The sequence below is a fragment of the Heteronotia binoei genome, chromosome 9 (assembly GCF_032191835.1).
Source record: "Heteronotia binoei isolate CCM8104 ecotype False Entrance Well chromosome 9, APGP_CSIRO_Hbin_v1, whole genome shotgun sequence".
NCBI classification, from domain to species: Eukaryota; Metazoa; Chordata; class Lepidosauria; order Squamata; family Gekkonidae; genus Heteronotia; species Heteronotia binoei.
In genome coordinates, this window is record NC_083231.1 from 43,217,423 (window position 1) to 43,232,694 (window position 15,272).

Genomic DNA, 15,272 nt, shown 5'->3' on the forward strand with positions numbered 1-15,272 from the left:
CAGAGGGGAAGATTTGGTATTTTCTGCCCAAGGCCCCTCAGACCCTGGAACTGGTTCTGTTCATGACTACCAAGTGGTCAGCTTCCTTCCCTGAAAGTAATGACCTCTTATTACACCAAGCCTCAAAATTACAAATATACAGGCATGAATTATATATTTGAATTTTGTTGCAGGTTCTCTGTAAACTTGTTGCAAAACAAAAAAGGACTTGTGTTGTTTACATAATGTTTTTGCCAATTCCCCTTCCCACTGAAAATTTCCATGCCACATCTCATGCTCTTAGCTAAGGAGTAACCCATGGGGGCCCAGCACCACCACCACCCAGCCATTCCTTTAGCCATTCCAACATACACCTGCTGCTCCACCTCCTCCTTCTTTTTTTCCCTGCTGCCTTTAACAGCAGCCCCACATGTAAAAATCCAGTAGGCTAAATGAGTTAGCTGTAGACAGTGACAGAAAAATGTCCCCTTGTTGAATTTGCTTCCTGTTAGGGACACAGGAGCTCTGCCACAAATAATCAACAAGAAAACCCATGTTACGTTGTTATGTGTCTCAAATTAAGACCAGATTAAAACCCCACTGAATCCTGAAGCACACTGAACCATTTCAAGCTAGTCATTCTTTTTCAGACTAATCTATTTCATAAGGTTGTTGTAAGGATAAAATGAAGGAGAGGAGAATGAGGATAAAATTGTTTGAGGCAGATTTTTTGCTGCAGAGTAATTACTAAATTCCCTGATCTGGTTTCTCTCTCGCTCTTTTTATTTCAGTTCTTTCTGTGTATTCATGACCATACAGCAGGTCTTTTTCCTGATGTCCCCAATTGAAACTGTCTGCTTCCCTTTCCCAGAGCGCCTCCCCTTTATCTGTAGTAGCATCAAGGGCATGAGCAGTGGTCATAAAGCACAGTTAAGTAAAACAGCCTCCAGGGGTTGCAACTGTGTCCCAAGAAAAATTAATCATCCTGTCCATGCCCAGACTCTGTGCCTGCCTGAGAGAGGCCTGTCCAGTTAAGATCTGACACTCCCTGATGAAGAAGGACGCAGTACCTACTCTTTCACTCTTTATCGGTATTGGGAAGAAATTGGGCATTTTAAAACTTTGATCAGGTCAACCCACATAAACTGGTTAGGGCTGATTAGCAAAACCATCAGAGATGTGGTGGTCATGAGAAGTCTGCCTCAAGCAAGGTGTGTGCACATTGCCTCCCTAGCTGTGGTGTACATGAACCGGGTAATGATGCCAGCCTCCAGGTGGGCCCTGCAATTACAGCTTATCCACAGACTACAGGGATCAGTTCCCTGGAGAAAGTGGATGCTTTGGAAAGTGAACGCTATGGCATTGTTTCCTATCTGGAGCTGGCAACCATAAAACCAGCCTACACAGAACCATCTATCTATCTATCTATCTATCTATCTATCTATCTATCTATCTATCTATCTATCTATCTATCTATCTATCTATCTATCTATCTATCTTTCTTTCTTTCTTTCTTTCTTTCTTTCTTTCTTTCTTTCTTTCACACTACCACAATTCCCTTCAAAATATGGGTTCATAAAAAGTAATCCTATACAGGGCACATTTGCACAAGGCCATCTCAGTGTCATATTATTCAGTCCATGTACATGGTGCTTCTTAAAGTCTAGTAACGTGTGCTACTAATATCTTCATGTCATTCAGGGCTTACAAAGAAATTTATACCCACTGCATTATTTACTTATTTAGCTATTTATACCCTACTGCTTCCCACGGAAGTCCCAATGTGTCTTGCAGCATCTTTCTCCCTTCCTCCATTTGATCCTCACAACAAAAACCCTGAGAGGCAGGTTAGGTTGAGAGTGTATGGCCAACGCACAGTCACCCAGAGCTTCCATGAGCAAGCGGGGTTTAGAACTTGGGTCTCACAGATTCTAGTCTGACATTCTAATCCAGGTTCTTTATTTTCTAGCAGGTAACCAGCATAAACTTAATATGGAAATATTCCAAGAACCACAAGACCGGGGCAGACAGACAACCACTGGTATATGCATCAAATAACAGCACCCTCAGACCATTTTGGTGATCACACAGCATCAGTTTGATGCCCAAGAAATACTGTGGGCATCAATGGGGCTCAGTATCCCCCTTGTTTAACAGCACACCATGTGGCAGGTTTTTGGCACATGGGCTCACAAAGTTGTCTACGCCTATCTAAGAACTTGTCTTCTGCCCAATGCAAACCCATTGTTGCTTGTGGTCTTACTGGATTTCTTGTGAGAGTGCTCAGCTGAATTGGCGATGAAGGTACTGAGGTGTCACTTTTGCATCTGGTCAAGTGATCACTGCCATTCAGTGGTATGGCTGGTTTGAGCACACACGTGTGCTATATTTGTAAAGTGATAACACTTTATCTAAATGGGACTTTCATGTTCTGGACAAGTACATGTACACAGTAATATGCAAACTTCCCAAGCACTGCAGGAAAAAAATTCTCTCAAATTCATGACGGTATTTATGAATGCATGAAGATAAACTTCCTGTTGACCTTCTACCAATCAATTTCATCCAGAATTGTCCAAGTCTAGTACAACAAAATAATACTTTGTATTTCAAAGAACAGTAAAGTAATCCTTTTACAAGTAAACTCTTAAAAAACTAAGCAGCAGCCACTAAACCCTCCTGCTGTATTATTTAAACATTTTATATTAGCCTAGAGGATCTGATTTACATTTCTGTATGAAACTCTTCCTGTTACTAAAGACCTTGAATACTTAACATGAGGGCAGACTTAAGCAAGCTCAGATTTCCGCTCATTTGGCCAGTGTCACCAGCATATAAATCTCTGCCTCTGAGGTCCTTGCTCAAGGATTGGCTCAACAGGTTAGACAAACCACAATCCAGAGTAAAGAGCACAGACAAGCCCTCTGCTAAATGACCCCTGCTAAAAACAGTTGATTGTGGTCTTATTGGTTTCCCAGAGAGGCTCTCTATGCAACAAAAAGCTTGACATTGTTACGACTTAAAACTGTTGCTCCTGGATGAGACCAAGATGTAGCCAGTTTGTCAATCATATTTCTATGGAGGCCCCCATGAGTTGATTAAAAACTTGGTGGGGTGGGAGGGAGGCCACCTAAGACTGAAATTTGTTTCTGAAAGCCTGGAGTAATTCCAATCTTTCCACGTATATATAATTTGTACATGCACTCACGTACACAACTACAGTAAAAATATATTATATAAAGGGGGAGGGGAATAGGAAATTAGCCCAGGAGATGGGAAACATGACAGAATGGTTTGCTTGTAAGAGAAGCGTGCATGATAAGGGAGGACTGGGAAGCTTGAGAAAGAGAGAAAAGCATGCAGTGGGAAGGAGGAAAGACATAACTGGGAGGGCTGAGGAAGGGGAAAGAAAGCAGACAACAAGGAGGACTGGGGAGGAAAGTGTTCAGTGGGAGTTTTGGAGCAAAGCAATGTGAGAGGACATAATCCATTAGTATTACCAAACTCAGTTCTATTCAGTTTAGACTTAATAAGGTCCCTGGGTTTCCTTCTCACTAGGGCCCTGTTCACACAGCATATTGAGTCCGTGTTAAACTGACCCAGTTCTGTTTTGAATATCTTTGTTCTGGATATTATCAGTTAGACTGCCATACTGCAATTCAAATCACTCTGCGGTGAAACCCTCTTCTACCGTCCACATGGCGGCACCATGCAGTTATTTTTTCTCCACTATTATGCACAGCGTGCATTATGCACGTGTGTGCACTATGCACATGCAAGCATTATGCACACATGCGTGCATGCGTATAGGTTAAAACATTATGTGGTTATGCGGTTATGTGCATATCACTAAGTAGTAACAAAAATGGCAACCAGATGTCTGAGGCTCCTTTTGCTCTGGGACAGTCTTCAGACATTCGGAAGTTGGTTAATATTACAGCAGAACTACCCAGACGGAGAAAACACTGGTGAAACCAGAGAACTAAAAAAACGCCACAAAGGAGCAGGTAACAAAATAAATTTGGTTCCAAGAAGGACTGGGGGGGGGGCTACCACGAGTTATTATTGGGAGGCAGATGTTGATGTATAATCAGTCACTTTAAATCTGGAAGGAAACAGCAGCGACATCTGATTATACTGTATGTCTGAACAGGGTGACTGGTGGTGTGAATGACTCCCTCTGTTCAGGTCGATGGACATTGCATGGCAAAGTTACAGAAGGTCATTCAACAAGATCAGATCAAAATGGAGATGGCACATGTCTTGCCAGTTGTTGGTTTTGCCCATTTGCAGGTTAGTATCTGCAGAAGATCCTGCTCTGGTGAACAAAGCTATTGTGGTGGAGCAGAGGGGAAGGGTCCATGAAGGGCTTTCAATGTAATAGTTAATATCTTAAACTGAGCACAGTAACTGATGGGCAGCCAGTAGAGGATGGGAGATGTGTGTGTGTGTGTGCCAGGCTGCCCTTAACAGGTTTTTTACTGTAGCAATTTCAAAGAGCTGGGAGGTGAAGAGTTAACTCTTCATTGGAATGGAGAGCTTGAGTGATTGACCAGACCTCCTCTGATTGACCAGCACCAGCTGAGGAGAACTATATGATTAGCTAAGTGCTGGGGGCATGGCCCTTCTTTGGGAGGGAGGGGGGGCGGTCTTTTGGCCAGTGGGTCTTTGGGAAGGCAGTCAGTGTGTATAGTCAATTGCAGTCAGTGTGTCTGACAGAGTCAGTCCAGCAGGTTCACTTTTGGAGTAAAGGGAAATGACTCCTTGCCTGAACTGTTTTCTGTCCATTCTGAGGAACAATTCAGTATCAGCACTGCACGTCTGGGAGTCAGCCTAAACTGAAGTCCATTTTACACAGACACCAGAACTGGGATTGAGATTTTGACAAGGGTGATTGGGTAGTCTGCTGAAATTTCCATTTAGGCCAAAAGAAAAGGGTTCTATTTTCTGAAGAAAAATTCCTGCCCAGTTTCATGGGGGGGGGGGGGGTTTGCTCTGAGGAGACCCTGGTCTGTCATGAAGGGAACTAGATATAGACAACTCAGGATATTGGAATAAACTATGGTTTCCAAAAGGGGGAAAGTTTAGGTACACAAATAAAGAGACCTGCAGAGTCCTTGGCTGTAATCACACACACTAAATAATGCACTTTAAATCAATTTTCAATGCACTTTCCAACTGGATTTTGCCAGTTCACACAATAAAATCCAGTTGGAAAGTGTGTTATTTAGTGTGTGTGTGACCTCAGCCAAAGGAAACTATATGAAGAAACATTGTAACTGTAACTAAAATACTCCAACACCTCTCACTGTTAAGATCCAAGAATATATGAAAATAAGCCTCAACAACAATATTTTGATTATTAAAAGAAGTATAATTTGTATTAGCAACACCTTTTACCTCAACATTTCCAACCCCTGACTACATCTATTCAATTCCTGCCTGTTAAATAAAATCATTATTTGTTTGAATGTTATACCATCTCAAGTGCCATCATCAAGAGGGCTCCGCCTCAGGGCTTTTATTTTTTCTTCTGGAGCCTACAGGAGTGGAGCTCCACCTGGGCTGGCCAGGACTTCAGCTGGCCCAACCTGCCATGTGGCAGCCATGTGCTCCCAGGCCAGGCAGTATGGCTTAATATGCAAATAGGCTCCTGATGAGCTTTATCTACAAAAAAAAAAAAAAAAGACACTGCTCCTGCTTGTCGCATCAAATTCCTGGGCTGGGCTGAAAGACAAATTAGATCTTTGTGATGGGGTCTGTCATAATATCTAGCTCATAATAATAGCCAAGCTGAAGCATTCTACACCAACTGGAGTTTCCAAATTGATTATAAGTGGAGATCAATGTACAGTGCATTGCAGTAATCTAGCCTCAATGTTACTGTGGTGTGGATCCAAGTGGCCAGTTCAGCTGTATCAAGGTTAAGTGCCATCTTTCAGGCTAGGCTGAGTTGGTAGAAAGCCCTTTTTTGCAACTATCAATCCTTTACCAGCATTGTAGCCTCAGGGGCACATGTAGAGGGCAGTCCCAAAGTTACTGAGCTGGATTCTAAAGTGGAAGGCATTTCACTGCAGGGCTCACTGTTTATAATTTTTTCCAATAGTCTGACTGCATGTGTATGTGTGTATGCATGCAATGCACACACATTTGCATTTGTAAACAGAACATTTTATCTAAATGAGGAGGCTTCCACATTCTGGAGCATTACATGCACAAAGAAATATGTAAGTTTTTCAACTGCTGCAAATACATATGTATCAAATTCACTACAATATTCTTAATGCATGAAGATCAATTTCCTTTTGATATTCTACTGATAAATTTCAACCAGAATGGTTCAAGTCTAGTATTACTGAAAAAGACCTTTGCATCCATTCTCACATAAGAATAATGATTTCATAAAATCCTTTTATGCCTTTCCAAGATTATTTCCCTCTCTTTTGTTGTAATATTCCACCATTCTTTCAACTTAGTTGAACAACTAAACTGATTTCTGATAGATGGCATTCTTACTCTCACATTAACTTTCATATCTTTCATTCCTACAATCATCAATACAATAATCCTCATTTATGTGTAAAGGTTTACAAAGGGTGGAGAAAACCCAGCCATTTACTATCTCTAGTGGAGAAAGTTAAAGGTGAATGGTTAAAGGCTGCAAAGGAGCAGTTTAGCAGGGTTAACTGACTTACTCTGCTATCCACAAGGCAAGCTCTAACATTTTAAAAGACATAAACCAGAACCCAAAGAAAATTAAACACCCCAAATCAACCTAATTTAATCCCACAGTGAAACCCATTAGCTTCAGTCAGGTGTAGGAACCTTTCTATGGATCTGCAAACACAGAGCTACCTTTTCCAATCAACCTCACCTAATTCCCTTCCTTCCTTACTACGGCCCCACTCCCATATGGCTTTTGTCCATGCAGATCTCATGATTCCCAGCGTAATCTTTTTTAGTGGTCCTCTGTTTTCAGCAGTGGAAATCCTTGCTGAATCCAATCCATGGCTTGTTAAGGGGAAATGCAGTAGGATCCTAAAGATGTCTGAGAAAAAAAAAATCTCAAACATTGCATTGCAATTATCAGTAACTGATTGGGTGACCTGAAATTCAAACTGCTTTTCAGTTTTTCACATGCATACACCAACAGCTGAAGAGCTGGGCGACACATTTGAACTTGTCCCATGCATGCTTAAGACTGCAGCCTTATCAAACAAATTTGGGAAATGAGTCTGCAGAATAGATTGATAAACTAACCTATTTCCTTATTGATCAGGATATAAACTGTAACTTGGGCCTATCTCTCACCCCCAGCCTTATCTACTACACAGAGGTATTGACTTCATTTATTGTCTTATTTGCTGAGTCTCAGGGCAGATGATACAGTATAAATACAATACAGTCAAATAGCATGAGATATCTGCCAAACAACCCTGACCTGGATAAGCCAGACTAGCTGGATCTGGTCAGATCTCAGAAATTAAGCAGGATGGGCCCTGGTTTGTATGTGGATGGGAGACCCCCAAGGGAATGCCGTGGTCACTATGCAGAGGCAGACAATACCAAATCACCTCTGAAGGTATCTTGCCTTGAAAACCCCATGGAGTTGCCATAAGTCAGCTGTAACTTGATGGTAAAAAACAACATCTATCAAACAATACAATAGAACTGGGATCACAAACAGAAATGGTGCAAAAAAGGTATCAGGCATAATATGTCATATAAGTAATGAAAAAAATGGAATTGCAAAACTAAAGAACCCATGGTAACAGAAAGATAATATAATGTCTAGTGGTTCTCAATCAGTGGGACATCTACCACTGGTGGAATGCAGGGTGTTTATTGCAGTTACTAAGAATTCGCTTCCCATAATTCCCATCATTTTAAAATGTATTGTCTGTGTGTTTTATAGGAAGATTTATACTCAACAGAATTGTTAGCATTTTGGAATACTAAAAGAATTGTTAATTTGTTTGTGTGTTAACACATAAATGTTCTTCGAAAAAGGTAGACTTTTTGCTTCTAAAGTGGTACCCAGGTATTATGACAGAGTGATTGGTAGGTCATTAGGTAAGGCAGAGTCTGGATAAGGCTCCCTCCCCTCCTTCTCCAAAAAAACAAACAAACACCTGCGCCATTCCATTTGACAACAGTCTTATTCTGCTTCCATAGAGATGCCATTACTGAGGAGCAAGATGGGCAATTCACGAAGCTCCTTGTACAGACAGCGGTAGATTTCTCGAGGGATCGTTGGAAGACTGCCGCCTGGGAATTTCCAACCTCCTCCGGATCTTCTCCAGGATCCAGGCACCGCCGGAATGAAAACGGACGGTCCCTGCTAAACGAACTGGAAACATGACTTGCCTAGGCGTGACTTCTGTGCCCAGCAGCGCACCACTTAATAGGCTATGCGCAAAGAAGGGAGAGGGAAACCGGCTGCTGCTCCGAGTTCCAGCACTGCAGGGTCCTTGCAGACCAGCCAATGCCGCTGGAGGAGCAGCGGTGGAACCTCTAGTCTCGCCACGTCAGTGCTTCTTTCTCCCGCTGAAACTGGAGCGGTTCATTTGGTCTGGATTGGACAGATAGGAAATCACTTGGAGGACGGGGTTCTGCTGAGCAAGAGTGCAGAGCAGAGGACCGTCTGCAGCTCATTCAGCACCTCGGTTTTAAGAGGGCTGCGGTGGACCGTCCGGGATGCGTTTCTAGAGAGGCTTCGTCCCCCTTCACAGACACTTATTATAAGCTGTAAACACGGGGTGTGATTCTGGTTGGGAAGTCTAGTTATGTGATGCTTCTCACCTTAGGTGCTCTCTGGTGCAGGTAGCTTTGGGTCAGTCCTCTCCATAGAGAGAGATCTGCTTGGCCGTTTCAGAACTCCTAGTTCTAGAGACTTTCCGAGGTCGTTTCGGAGAGAGAAAATTCTGCCGCGGAAGAATGTTCCATTCTCAGCTGTTTTGAAAGGGCCCTGGAAATTTAAAAAAAAAAATCACTTCAGGCTAAAAATATTACCTATATTTTACGTCCAGACTCCTGGTGTAAGCAATTCCCTCCCTTCCTTTTCCAATGTATTTTGGCTTTTTAAGAGAAATTTATTTATTTACTTATAATGTGTACACTTCATTTTTCACTCCAATAGATTCAAACAGGCTCAGAAGAACAGCGGATTCGAAAAAGCAAAAGTTAACATCCGTTTCTTGTAGGTACAGTAGATGTAGGTCGTGGAATGTGGAAATAAGCTCCTCTGTACAGGTCTCTTTAGGGTGCCTGAAAGAGAATTTATGACCCCCCCCCTTCTAAATCGGCTAAAGCCACTGGGTTTAGAGGGGGTGTAACGCTGCTCTGTCAATATACAAGCACCTGACCTTTCCTTCTCCTGGCGGTAACGCCTGGATCCGGCAGGCGAGCGGAGAGTTTTTTCTTTAACTCTTCTCAGGTCCGCGGTCCCGATCCATATGAACCTTACAGAACTCGGTGGGACCTATTTCCAAAGTAACCAAAATAATCTGAGATAAACGTCTTTGGAATCGAGATGTATATTGAACTGGGATCTACGATACGTCTTGCCTAAATGGTTTATGGATTGGGATAGATGCATGTCTCTTCGCAGGGGGGAGGGGAGGGAGTAATCAAAAGGTGATCTGTAATAATCACACGAAAGCTCATGCCTTCAATAAACTTTTGTTGGTCTTAAAGGTGCCGCTGGACTCAAAATTTGTTCTATAATAAGCTGCCGAAGGAAGACCTTGCTCCTTCCTTTGAATCTGAAATTACGAGTTTGGTTGCACTTGGCGGGGGAGACTTTTTTCTTTTTAAAAAACAAAAACTTTTTCCTTTTGCAAAGCTTTTTGGGGGACCCACCCACACCCCGCCTTCCTTTGCATCCCCTTTATTGTTCTCTGAGACATAACAAACAAACGATTACAGGTTGGAAGGCACTCTGGAAAAGGCAGAGGTCACCTAACGACAATGGTCTGGGCAGCATAACGACTGACAGGTTGCTGTGGGGTTGTTTTGTTTCAAAGCAGTCTTGAAAAATACACCGTCTCTCCCTCTCTCTTCCCCCCCCCCTCACCCCCCGCCCCCCAGTACATAGCAGAGTCTTGGGCCAGACTGTGTTTTCTTCTCACGCGAAATAAAGCCCTTTAATATTAGCAACCAAATTGTTTGAAGGCTAAGAGAAGGCAGACGGAGGAGCTATCATCCTGCGCGGCGCTTTCTTCTGTGCGCTACGCTCTTAGGAGCTGGAGAACGTTTTCCCCGAATAAAATTCTTCGGTGACTTGGAGCAAAGTGACATGAATGGAAATCGATGGGAAGGAATCCGTGATTTGGTACAGAGTGGATTGTTGAGAGAGACGACCGAGGAGCCGGAATAACGCGCAGTTAGGAGAGCTTTGGCCACCAGACAATGAAACAGGAGCGACTTCATCGAGAAATTGTCAGTGTTCCTCAGAACTAAGGTTTTTTGTGCTTGTGTTAATTTCGATGCCTCCTTGGGAGCCAATGCTTTCGAACATGGACAATCGCCTTCCTTCTGATTCCATACAAATATAGTTTATGTTCTGTTCCTCTGTTAGCAGTCGAAGAGGATCTCTCGCAAAGAATCATTTTAGTAGTTAACTTCCCCTAAGTATTAGGACACAAGAATGAGTCCGAGTTCTCCTTTGCGAAGCTTTTGTCTGACAAATGAAGCCCTGACCCCTCTCCCCCCCCCCTTCTCTTTCTGCAACAAGCCGGCAGAGGAGAAGCGGGCCCTGCACGGCCCACCGGCTCAAAATTGGGGATCGCACCGAAACAGTAAAGATCCGTTCACTCAACAAGGCCATTCGCTGCGATTCTAACATAGAACTTCGAAATAGGTCTATTCAGACGTATGCCCCATTTTATCCAACGGGGCTTATACCCCGGAAAGCTATTCTTAGGCTCTCAGCCTTAATGCCTCCTCAGTTCAACGCATCGGGATGAGGTTTTTTAAAAGCCCTCGGTTTCCGGGACAGTCAATACCTGCAGTTTGGGTGTCTCGAATGCCTCTTTTGCTGTTATATTCTTAACTGGTGACGGGGTTTGTGTGTTGGGGGGGGGGGTGGCGCTGGTGGAGACGCCGCGAAACTGCGTCCGATTCAGCCCATCATCGAGGGCGGTTAAAAGCTGTGGAAATTGACCAGACTTCTTGGGCAGGCCGTCGTCAGTGCCAGAGCTCCATTGGCTGGATGGGCCGGCGGGCGGGCGGCGAAAGTGCAGGGAGGGGGGCGCGACTGAAACCCAACTCTCTTCTGAGTGGCCCCGGCTGCTCCAACACCCCCCAGTTGCATCGTCAAAAGAGACAAGTCAGGTTCGCTTTTATAGGACTCGCCTTAAATGAGACTAGCAGCAGAGGACTCCGTCTGCTTCAGCGCAGGAAAACCCCAGCGCGGCTTGTAAATGTCAGAGCGCGCGAACGAGAGCGCAGCCTCAGCAGCCAGCGCCTCCCCCCCCCCCCCCCCCCCCCCCCCGCTCAACAAGAGCCGCTCTGCCCTTCCTGCGTTGTCGTTTCCCTCACTTTCCCTTCCACGCTCCCCTCGCCCTGGGCAGGAAATCACACAGCAACCGAGGGGGTTGGAGCGCGAAGAAGAAGAAGAAGAAGAAGAAGAAGAAGAAGAAGAAGAAGAAGAAGAGAAGAAGAAGAAGAAGAAGAAGAAGAAGAAGAAGAAGAAGAAGAAGAAGAAGAAGAAGAAGAAGAAGAAGAAGAAGAAGAAGAAGAAGAAGAAGAAGAAGAAGAAGAAGAAGAAGAAGAAGAAGAAGAAGAAGAAGAAGAAGAAGAAGAAGAAGAAGAAGAAGAAGCGTTCCCTGTTGCCTCTGGATTGACTTTGAGGAGGAAGGGAATGTCTACTGCACTGCACTTGCCAAGGCCACCGCCACAGGGGCCCTCAAGAAGCCCCGCACTTGGCGACCATGCCCTCCGCCGAAGAAGATCAAAACGTGTCGTCGTCAGTCAAAAGCGGGCAGCGCAGCAGGGGCGGCATGGCGCTTCAGCCCGGGACGCCGGGCGCGCTCTGCCTTCCTCGCTAGACTCCTCGGAAGGAGGCTTTGTGGGGGACGGGAACGGGTCGCTGCTTGAGATGAAGGTCACCTCAGCCAAAGGGAGCAGCCAGCCGCCCCACAAGTCAGGCAGCCATGCAAACCAACCAAGCAGCGGCCGTGGCCATCTTGCGAAGGGCGGGGATGGTTCCTTGCAGAAAGGAGCAGTCCGGGCCCTTGACCAGCCCCGACCAAGCGATCTTTATAGCCTAATCCTCAAGAAGGGGGAACCCGCAAGTAAAAGATCCCGTTCTAGCTAAAATTGCTTGTCATTCATGGTGCGATCTTAAGCAGCTGCCTTGGGAGAAACACCCACTGAACATAGTAGGAGTAGCCTAGGAGGGGGTTTTCAGGCGCGCTGAAATCAGCGGAAGCTTTGCCGGGTTCAGCGCAAGCAAGTCTTAACAACGCGACCTTTATATCTTTTAGTTATATCCTCGATGCCCTCTAAATTCTAGAGGATCAAATGTGAGCTTCTCCTTTGGCCAGAAAGAGCAGTTTTATACTTTCCAGTTTAAGGCTGCAAATCAAACTGGTGCTGATCTGTCGCATTTCCAAAGCGGCAGGGATGTAATTTCTGGAAGGGCAGCGCTGTGTGCCCTCAGTATTGCAGGTCCTTACCAGTGCAATCCTAATAGTATTTTCCTGGGAGTAAACCCTGCAGAATAAATCTGAGTAGGATTATGCACAGGCCAATTCTGATTGATTTCCCAGCGGCACTTTTTAGTCTAAACTGCCTCCATAAGGACAGGTGAGCCCAGGTGCTGCGATGCAGACTACCTCAACACATTCCTTAAATCAGGCAGTGCTGTTTAGAAGAATATCTGCTTTATTCTGCTTCAAGCCAAAATCATTTGCTATCACACTCAATGGATATTCCGAAAGCATCTTTCTGCTTTAAAATTTACTCACTTGGATTTGGTAGCATTGAAACAAATTACTTAGATTAGATTACTGTCTAAAAATAAAAGCACCACATAACATCTATATTTTGATAATGATGATAATGATATTGGATTTATATCCCGCCCTCCACTCCAAAGAGTCTCAGAGCGGCTCACAATCTCCTCTACCTTCCTCCCCCACAACAGACACCCTGTGAGGTGGGTGGGGCTGGAGAGGGCTCTCACAGCAGCTGCCCTTTCAAGGACAACCTCTGCCAGAGCTATGGCTGACCCAAGGCCATTCCAGCAGCTGCAAGTGGAGGAGTGGGGAATCAAACCCAGTTCTCCCAGATAAGAGTCCACACACTTAACCACTACACCAAACTGGCTCTTTGAGATTGAATAATTTATAGTATAAACAATAACAGCATATAATTGAGAAGCTTAAAATGTTCTCTTTCAGTCCAATCTACTTCACGGGATTATGATGATGATAAAATGGAGTGACACAAAATCATGGCTGGCCAACCTGTATCACTTGGACAAAATGTGGATGTAGAAAGAGAGAAGTAAGGCCCACTGAATTCAGTGGGATTTACTGTACTTTCTTCTACACTTTGATACCACAGATTGCAGCCATGAAGTATGACCACCGAGACCAAATTTCCCAAGACTGATATGACCTGCAGATTCCTTTTGTAGAACATCAGGAGAAAAGAGTACAATAACCATCTAACAGTGAATGATCTTTGCATTTAATGACTATGAAAGTTTGGCAAAGCAGTTCTAAGGGTTGCAACATGATAATTGGGATAATATCTGGTTGTGAGCCTCTGGAGATTTGCTTGGTTGGAAATGAGAGACAACCCCACTGCAAGAGCCCTCTGAGTCTCCACGTGTTCATTCCAACATCGTTTTTGGCACTGTCTGGTCAGATGGTGAGCTATACCTTGTACATATGTCCCCCCCCCCCCCTGACAGTGACATTTGATTTAAAACTGGCTTCATCAGAAATAAAAATAAATAACAAACATGACCGCAGACTGACATGAGCTGCAACTTAAAATGTTGCGGGGGAGGGATGACAGAACCACAAAAGTAAATAAATCTTAGTTACCTAATTGAAAGGAAGAAGAAAGCTGTTTGTATAAATAGTGCTTCAGACAGAGGAAAAACAGAACCCAAATGACACAAGACAACTGGCAGTCCATAGGCACATATGTAGCCATGGTATGTCTGGGTACACTGGAGAGCTCACTTAGCCAGCTGGGGTGGACATGGTCTGTACAAGGAGAACAGAACAGAGCTGCTTTTCCTCACATAGCCAAGCACTGTCATGGTGGGGGGGAGGGGGAGGGAACAACCCACAACAGTGTTGCCAGCGGTCACTGAGGTACCATGAATAATTAGCTCAATACTTTATTTTTTAATTTATTATATTAGATTTCTATCCTGCCCTCTCCTCAAGCGGACTCAGGGCGGCTAACAACATTCATTTCATAAGTTAAAACCAATAAACCCCCCCAAAAAACATTTACAATTTTAAATTTTTAAAAACCATCTCATGGTGCTGTATCGCTACGGTATATAATACAAGCAAGTTCTTCTTTCCAGATGGTGATCACTTAGTACTCTATATGATGTCAGGTGGCAGCTCTCTCCCGATTAGATATCAAAAGCCTGTCGAAACAATTCGTTCTTGCAGGCCCTGCGGAAAGATCCCGCAGGGCCCTTATGGTCTCTGGGAAAGCATTCCACAATTCTGGTGCTGCCACCAAGAAGGCCCTAGCTCGTGTTGAACGTAACCTAGCCTCCTTTGGTTCAGGGATGGACAATAGAATTTTTGTCCCTGAACGCGGTGCTCTCTGGGAAATATGTGGAGAAAGGCGGTGCCTCAGATAGACAGGTCCCTGACCATAAAGGGCTTTAAAGGTCAATACCAACACATTGAAGCGGACTCGGAATATAATAGGTAGCCAGTGCAGCTCTTTCAGCACTGGCTGAATGTGCTCCCATCGAGGGAGTCTCATTATCAGTTGCGCCACAGCATTCTGCACTAGCTGTAGTGTCTGAGTCACCGTCAAGGGTAGCCCCATGTAGAGAGCATTACAGTGATCTATTCTTGAGGTGACCGTAGGATGGATCACCATTGCTAAGTCACTGTGCTCCAGGAAAGGAGCCAACTGCCTCGCCCGTCGAAGATGAAAAAAGATGGATCTAATAGTGGCTGCTATCTGGGCCTCCATTGTAAGAGAGGAGTCAAGGAGCATGCCCAAACTCTTGACCTTAGAAGCCGGTATTCGTGACACCCCGTCAAGAGCTGGCAGAAGGATCTCCCCCGCTGGACCAC